This window comes from Tasmannia lanceolata, unplaced genomic scaffold (genome assembly GCF_043159265.1).
Source record: "Tasmannia lanceolata isolate RefF3 unplaced genomic scaffold, GAP_Taslan_0.1 ptg000026l, whole genome shotgun sequence".
Classification (NCBI taxonomy): Eukaryota; Viridiplantae; Streptophyta; class Magnoliopsida; order Canellales; family Winteraceae; genus Tasmannia; species Tasmannia lanceolata.
Window position 1 is genome coordinate 26,214 of NW_027518703.1, and position 9,492 is coordinate 35,705.

General features: G+C 38.3%; 1 pseudogene; it reads left to right on the forward strand.

Moving 5' to 3' along the window:
* Window positions 1-3,941: 3,941 nt before the first annotated feature.
* Window positions 3,942-8,342, forward strand: LOC143858810 (NAC domain-containing protein 21/22 pseudogene; annotated as a pseudogene).
* Window positions 8,343-9,492: the final 1,150 nt, after the last annotated feature.

Consider the following 9,492-nt stretch of genomic DNA (forward strand, 5'->3'; position numbering starts at 1 on the left):
GTGGGCGCCGCAGAGTGGGTCGGCCACAATTAGTACTGCTAGAAAACAAAACTAGGGAGGACGGAAGATCCAAAACCAAACAATATTTACACAGTGGGTCGGGGCGTTACACTTTTGATCTGGCTTAATGCTTCTGAATTCTAATACTGCACACATGATGTGGGTCCCTACACATGGCGTTACCTATAATTTGATACTCTCAAACCTCAGTCTACAATGCTTGTAGGCAAACCTTTTCCCAAATTCTCAAGTTATCTACTCAATCTTAGACAACGGAATTTCTAATTAATGAAGGAAAGCTCGACGTCAGAGAATGTCATTTTCAATGAGAATGTGATAACGATGAAAGAGGGACGAACATTCACGACTTCCCCTCCAAGAATTACACGTGTGATGGACTAAATGACAAAGGGATGCGTTTAATTCTTTTATTTTTGTAAAGGGTAGATTTAACTATGTTGCTCTCGTCTTTTATTTCCCATTTTCCTTAGAGAGCAAGTCACTTTTTAATATAAACTAGTAAAAATGCACGTGGATGCACGCGCTATCCATTTAAAATTGTACAAACCACACAATAGGTTGATCTAAACCGTCCATGTGATGGAGCACAACATCAATAGGTTGTGCTTGTAAAATCATTTCCATAGGCTAATCCTAGCCCTCCAATCTATAGAGGTTTCGATGATTGTTGTTCCTCTTAAGGTGCCCAGAATTCGTTAATATTTTTACAGGTGTCATGCATTCGTAATATCAACATTTCTGTAATTTGACCCGCACATAGTTAATAAGGAAAAATAGTTTTTTCGTCATCGTTAAGGGTGCAACTTGGGTGTCAACCCGACCCAATTTGGGTTGCGTTGGGTCGAGCTGACCCGATTTGATATGGTAACAGTTGTTGACCACCTCAACTCAAGCCGGGTTGTTTTGGATTTTGAGAACCAATAGTGAGTCACCAATAATCAATTGTTAACTCACAATCAGTTCTCAAAATCCAAACCAAACAGAGACTATCAATTAACAAAGGAAAATATTATCCGCACTACTATATTTTGATGAGCACACTCCTCACTTTATCCAAGTACGGTATGGCCCGCAGCATAGGATTATCCAAACCGTCAATTTTGGACTGTGGAGATTATTTCAATGTTGAAAAAGAAAAACACAAATATACAGAACTTCTTCAGATTGAACCCAAATTCGGGTTTCGGGTAGGGTCGGGTTGCCCGACAGCCCAACCCGATTTCCAATTGGGGTTGATCCTAACCCTCCGATCTGAATGTAGAGGGTTGATCCTAGGATCAACCTATGAAAATAATTTTTGGGGCACAACCTATTTAGGCTGTGGCCCATCTAATGGACGGTTTGGATCATCCTATGGTGCGAGCCATACCGTACTTTTAATAAAGTGAGAGTGCCCTCATCAAAATACAGTAGTGCTGATAACATTGCCCTCAAAACAAAATTAAGTGAAGCTGAACCAAATTAACGACTATATCATCAAGAACATTAACATAAAATTCTTGTGGCATGTTGGAAAATATTATGACCCTCCAAAAACGCTCGTTGAATTCTTCAATGGCATTCACCAACCTCCAAAGGATGAGGGTTTCTATAATCTATCCTTCTAATCGCAATCTGAAAATCTCCTTCCACAGTCAAACAATCCCTTTTATTTGACTTTTTATGAAAGGACAAACACAAGAGAGTCATAATGCTGGAAAAAAAGGGGGGGGTGGAAATAGGAGTTCTATTATTATTATCATTATCAGAGTAGAATCTAAATGAACCTTTTCTCATCCTTAGTCCAAATTCCCAACTTAGAAGATAGTCCTCGTTTCATCTTTCACTTGCTTTTTTTAGAATAATTTAACAACGAATATGGAGATCATACACATTTTTCAATTACTTCAATTGGGGCAACATATGGGAACCTTGATGAATGGATCCCATTGCTTCCACTAATCAGAGCAAGGGTACCACAATTTCCAATATCTTAAGCTGACCTCTAAATACTTCACTTAAATATTCAAGTTTAGAGTTGATATGAAAAAAAGAAAAAGAAGAAGGGCTTTTTGTTTCCATCTAGCAAAGGTTAATGTTATTACTATAACCATTGAAATGAGCACAAATGATTAGGACTACAGCATCAAAGATCAGAAGGCACATAAAAGAAAGCCATGTGGGGTGTACGCTACAAATCTTGGTAAAACAAGAGAGCATGGAATCATGAAAAATGAATTTCCGGAGAACTTGGTAAAAACATGAAAAATGTTTGGTGAAGGGAGGAATATAAAGCCGTGACTCTTCTTACCACTCTACACCTAACATTATACCCTACAAAGAGAGACCCTAAAATTCACAATCATATATTGCAATTATTGACATTTGTACGTGCTTTTGATAGTCATGATTTGATACATGAAGAGAAAGTTCACGTCCATACCAGGGAAGCTCATCAAAGAGGGTGACTTGCTATACTATTTGCCTTCTGCACCGTGGTACGTCTTGTGAGTAGGCCAATCTCTAGGTCTTCCATGAGTTCGTGTAGGGGTGACCTCGGTTGCCCTCGCGAGGTGTACACCTTGCGAATCAGTACATGTGGCACCTTGCTTCTTGGATGACCAAGCCTTTGTGCTTGGCGGATTTGTACGTGGCATCGTTATGCCTTATACTGAATGGACTTTGCATTGGGCTTCAAGGCCTAATGTTTGATGTACCCGTGATGCTGGCTGATCACGAGGGTGGGTTCAAAGTTGGGCACAGCATGGCCAAGTTCAGTAACTTGATGAAATGTTTGGTAGCCGTGAGCGAAGTATCTAGAAGTGCATGTCAAGATCTAAGCTAAGTAGCATGTTGAACAGCTTAGAGATTGTGTGCACATACGAAGCATCAAGAGGTGTTGGCGTGTAGGGCCCTTAGAGCCTTATACGGTTGAAGGCTTGCCTTAGCATTCGTGCATGCTGGGGCGCCGCACGGGCTATTCCGCTGCTAAAACAATAGGCCCGTGGCACTAGACACGAGTGAAGGCCTGGTGTGGGTGTAAGAAGACCAAAATATCCTTACCTTTTGAGGAATTCTTAGTTTCTAATTTTTTGGGGGGGAAATTATAGGGTTATCTTTTTTACTTTTCATTTGTGGGTGAAGTTTAAGCATTTGTCACCACATGGTGAAACATAAGCTCCATTATTTGTTTTTTATTTTCTTCCTAACCATTATAACTCTTTCAAAGGAATCAGTTCTCATATATCATTGCATTCTTTCCCCTCTAGCATAATTACACCCACCAATATCCCAAGGAATAATTTTTCATGGATGCCAAACATGGCCTAAAAAGATGGAATTTTTCTATTTTTTTGTTTGCCTATTCTTAAAAATCCTATTAATGATAGCCAAGATGGTATATCCTCAAACGGCACCTTTAGATGCTGTGACGTACAATAAAATCATAAGGGATACATGTCAAATTCATAATGACACCTTGAAGGTGAGTGTTTCCAAGTAAATTACATTATAAATACATTAACCAAAAATACGGTCATGAATTGCCTACATTTTAACTATATGTAGCAAATCCCAAGATGAGATTAGTGAGAAAAGAAGATTTCTTGTGGGTATGGGTTTTCTTGAAGCTTATTACATAAGTTAAGTTATATGTTTTTTTTCTAAGCTTATTACCTAAGCATTTCCTAAGCATTTCAGGTATTCTGATCCGCAAATTTGAAAAATAGGTATGAAATGAAAAACAAGGCCTCAATCATTAGCCAACTGGCATTCGGTCCATTTTCTTATATATATAATAAGCAGTTTCAATCTCAAACTATGGAGTTTAAACTTTTTTATAGGCCAAACCGTTCTTGTCAATCTTGGACCATTCCTATCTAGATTATTTAGAATCTGAACCCAAATCCAGCAATCTCTTTTGCGTCCCACTGCCTCTATCCAAGACAAATATGGGTTTAAGAGACATAGAGGCTACACTCCCACCAGGGTTTAGGTTCTACCCAAGTGATGAAGAGCTGGTCTGCCATTATCTTTACAGAAAGGTTACCGATCAGAAACCCTTAAATGGAACTTTGGTGGAGGTAGACTTGCACAAGTGTGAGCCTTGGCAGCTACCAGGTGAATGACTCTTGCATGGTCCAATTATTCTTTTTTCCAATTCATGTCCTCTCACTCTCATTAGAAATATTTGGTGGTCTAATTTTCATTTTTTTGGTGGGTGAACTGGAACTGAACTTATGACCTTAGCTTCAAGGCCCTTGTGTATCTAATCATGCTTAATTGTTTTTGAAGAAATAAGTAACTCTAAAACTTTATGTGGGTTCTCCAAAACTTGATCCCTTGCAGCATAATTTTGTACATTAGAGATAACCAAGCTTAATTTATCCAATTTTTTTTTTAAGGAGCAGATATTTGTTTTAGTTTGAAACACTTTCATTCACTCTTTCAATTCCAATGGAGTGTAATATGATCTCCCTTTGATATATTATCTGTAGATAATGCAATCTCATATTTTTAAAAATATTAATTGTAGACGTTTTCTTTAGGGAAATGTTATCAGCACTACTGTATTTTGATGAGGGCACTCCTCATTTTATTAAACGTACGGTATGGCCCGCACCATAGGATGATCCAAACGGTCCATTAGATGGGCTACAGCCTAAATATGTTGTGCCCCAAAAATCATTTCCATAGGTTGATCCTAACCCTCCGATCTGAATGTTAGAGTGTTGATCCTAACCCTCTATAGATCAGAGGGTTACGATCAACCTATGGAAATTATTTTTGGGGCACAACCTATTTAGGCTTTGGCCCATCTAATGGACGGTTTGGATCATCCTATGGTGCGGGCCATACCATACTTTTAATATAAGGTGATGAGGGTCATCAAAATACAGTAGTGCTGATAACATTTCCCTTTCTTCAATACTTATTTTACTTTCTCTATATGAAAAAATCTCATATTTTTCATCAATCATCAAAAACCATAATTGCTTTCATGTTGCAGAAACACACTTGTTAGTCCAATTTATTAGTTTGATTGGAAATTATAAAATATAAGAAAACGCTTAGTCATTTTAAGCTCAGAATTGTCATTAATCATGACTAATAGTGTATATTATCTTCAAATTAGGAGTTTTCTTAAGTACCTAGGGCTTTGGATCCCTTGAAATTTCCTCAAGGCTGTGGTACTTTGGTTTTTTCAAAAAATGAGATATTTCATCTTAAAATGTTTGTCATCATCCTTGAGAAAGCCTTCTATTTAGCTGTAACTAAGGCTATGGAGGCACCTTGGCCTCAGCTAATTTACAACCAATAAATAAAATATATAGATAGCCAAGACAAGTTCCATCTAGAAAAAAGGATTTGAAGGACACCAACTTAAATGTCTTCTGTCTAGGGACACTTGACCCAAACCCTCTTGCCACCTCACCTTTGGGTGGGGAACATGGAGTGGAAAGTGTTAAGTCCTTAGGCTAGGAGGAATTGATATGGGTGCTGTAACTTACAGACTCTGTTTATGAAGTTAATGGCTCCATGCCTTAAAAGGCTTTAACAGTGAAAGATTCATAGAAGAAGAAAACAGAGAAAAAAACTGATAAAAGAGGATCAAAGATGATTTTGCATTCAGTAACTAGATGTAGAGAAAATTAGCATGTATTACTAAAACTTCGAAAGAAATTAGCATGTATTAGTAATACAAATTTAACTTTAACACACATGTATAGAGAGAATAAGCATTACTATGTCTAATATTTTGATAGAAAATATCCATTCAATTTATGGAGTTATGTTTTATAATCTCAGATGTGGCTAAGCTTGGGGCCAATGAGTGGTACTTCTTCAGCTTTCGGGACCGGAAATACAACAATGGTTTGCGTGCAAATCGGGCTACAACAGCTGGATACTGGAAAGCCACGGGAAAAGATAGACCAGTGTTTGATCCTACTACACAAGCAATAATTGGGAAGCGAAAGACTTTAGTTTTTTACCGTGAAAGAGCTCCCAATGGAATCAAGACCGATTGGGTTATGCATGAGTTCCGGCTAGAGAGCCCACACATGCCTCCTAAGGTTGCACCCCTACCCTCACATGTGCACACAAAGCCACACGTTATTATTCCATTTCCTTTAAGCTTATAGCATTTGATAATTCATACTAATGGCACGTTTGGCTAACATGAATTGATTTTGAGGATAAATGGGTGTCCCCAAGTGGAGATGAGGGTGAGGTGGCTAAAAATAGGAACGCAATACAGGAAACTAGTGTCTCCAAGTGGTAGAAGTGGCTAAAAATCCAGAAATAAAAAACTCTACTCAAAATCCTATCGACTGTTTCCAGATTTTTTGCCACTCCTTGTCTCCGGAGACACTAGTTTCCTGTTTTTTGTTTCATGATTTTTAGCCACTTCACCCTCATCTCCACTACGAGACACCGATTTTTCATCATGGTAGCCAAACGTGCCCTAAAGCATTTTGATAATTCACTAAACCATTTTAGTCCATATATGTTGGAATTTTTAATCATTTTAGCCATGTATGGCAACCATGAATTTTTTTTCATGATAGATAAATTAGTTTCTCAAGTGGTGAGAGAGGACAAGGCGGGTGGGAAAAGGAGAGACTTGAGAGGGCATGATTGAGTAGGGGGTGAGAAGTGACTAAAAAACCAGGAAAAAGTGAATCATATTTTGAGTGGAGTTTTTTGTTTCCTGATTTTTCAGGCTTTTCTTATGCTCTCCTGACTGAGTCCCTCTCGTATTCCAGGAAAATAAATCCCTCTCCCACCCTTCCTCACCTTTGTGTATGTTAAGATTCCCGGAAAACAAATTCATGGTAGCCAAACATGCCCTTAATGTCAAAAAGTTTTTGCCTTTATGTTAATAAAATTACAAACGTTCTGCAATGCATTATGTATTTCTTTATATAAGCTTTTAAACCTTGTTTACTGTTTTGTAAGTTTTGCATTGCCTTACTGTTTGAAAGTTTTGCTAGGGAGGGACTATCGCAGAAGGCATTGTGCGGGCAGGTTGTTACATGAGAGAGCAGCCACCTGAGATGAATTAATGAAATGAATGAGACAAAATCTGAGCCTATGTGGCTGCTTTCTCATGCAACAGCCCGTCCGCAAATGCCTTCTGCGATGGTCACTAGCAAATCCCTTGGCAAATGTTTTAGGTTTTAAGAGTTTTATGTTTTACTCTTGGCAAACGTTTTAGGTTTTCAATGGAAGAGACGTTGAGGAGTGGGAGATATACACTTTTCTAGTGAAAACTATTCCTCTTGATGTGATATATATACTCGATTGTTCTTCTCCTACACTAGGGTTTTTAGAGTTTCAAGTTTCCATATCTTTACAAGATTTCACTTTATTTTTGGCAAATTGTTCGGCATGGATCATGTTTGCCAGGTCCAAGCCGGTGCATCCACACCGTCAAAGACAAAGAGTGTTGTATCCTAGAGATAAGTCGCAAGGAACCCGATTGCATACCGATTGTGGTGGGAGCGATAAACTATCTTAAGGGTAGCATTGAACCCGTAACGTGCCTCTACCACTCCAATTTTCTTTTCTTTTCTATAATATTTAGTTTTGTATCTTGGTTACATATTTGTAGATTGCATACACTACTATTGTCGGTAAATTCTTATTCTTCGTATTCGCTATTTGATTTGTCAATTATACTGTTGATATTATTAAACTGATCTACTTATCCCAATTCACCCAACAATATATGTCTACGTTTATATGTATGTATGTATGCATGTATGTATGTGTGTGTGCGTGTGTTGAGAGAGAGAGAGAGAGAGAGAGAGAGAGAGTATTTTCAAGGTTTAAATAATTTCTAATGTGCTTTTCTAACTCTGGGTGACTAATTTACCTACTATCTTATGCTCTACTTTGCCTTCTTCAACTCTATGTCATCTCTCTTACGTCCTAATTTGAATATAATTCATTGACAGGAGAATTGGGTCTTATGCAGAGTTTTTCACAAAAACAAGGGAGAGCCTTCCACCAAATTTAGGATTGGATTTGAGCATGAAAACATTGGTTGCTCTTCTCCAAATTTGGAGTCATCTCCTCCCATTGACCAAAGCTTACCAGATGGGTACAAGCAAATGATCACATTCTCCAACATCTCACAACCAGAGGATACCAGTCCAAATAATCAGCTAAATCTATCAGTTTTGAACTATAGTTTTCTGGGGTTTCCTCAAGAGATGGATAGTGCAGTCATCAATGAAATAAATGCTACAGATGGAGATGAGTATGGCTTTCTATTGGATATGGGTTTTGGAAATCAAAAGTTGGGCGAGGGAGGACTTCCAAAATTAGGTGAATGAGGTTTGAGGATATATTAGTTTATTGCTGGGCCTTTTGAGTTCATATTATTAGGTTATGTATGAAATGTGGGATGTTTGTGATTAGGATTTGAGAGACAGACATGCTGTCATTATACTATAGAATGTTGGCTATGTGGGGATGTTTGTGATTAGGATTTGAGAGATAGACATGATGTCATTATACTATAGAATGTTGGCTATGTGGGGATGTTTGTGATTAGGATTTGATTGATAGATATGATGTAATTATACTATGGAATCTTGGCTGGCTAGGATGAAAATATTGTATTTGTCATGGGTTGATATCACACTTGTACTATTTATAAATATAAATTTTAATTTTAATTTATTTGGAAAATAAGTATTAAGGTCCACACACACACAATCTAACTTACACACACTCCTGCACATGGTTGCAAAACTTCTCCCTGTCATCGTTGACTCGCTCAAGTCGACTTCTTTTTACCATGGTCATGTTCTTGTCCGAGTCTACATTTTACTAGGGCTGCAACTCGAGCCAGGTTTTACCCGACCCGCATCGACCCGACCCGAAAATAGCCTGGGTTGGGTTCAAGTTTCATGGGTTTCAGGTCGAGCCGGGTTGAACATTCAAAAGCCCGCATGAATCTCGGGTCGAGCCGGGTTTGAGGGGGCCCGACCCGACCCGACCCGAGTTACATAAGTTATAGTTTGTACATTTTTTTCTATTGTTAGTTAAAAGTTAAAAGTGAAAACCCACGCACCCACTGTTATTGTATGTGAGTGTAATTTCTGCTTCTATGAATTGAGTTGATTCAAGTGTTTGATTAAGCATTGTTTGATTGTAATTACAACATTGTTTGATTACAACATTGTTTGATTCAAGTGTAATGTGAGTGTAATTACATCATTGTTTGATTCAAGTGTAATGTGAGTGTAATTTCTGCTTCTATGAGTTGAGTTGCCTTGCCAAATAAGAATTTTCCTTAAAAAATTGCGTCAACGTGAAAAAACCCGACCCGAGATTTATCATGGGTAGGGCCGGGTTTGGGAATCGTGGGTTTTCCGGAAAAAAACCCAACCCGACCCGACCCGAGATATTTCTCGGGTAGGGTTGGGTTCTCCAGAACCCGACCCGCCCGACCCGAGTTGCAGCCCTACATTTTACTGT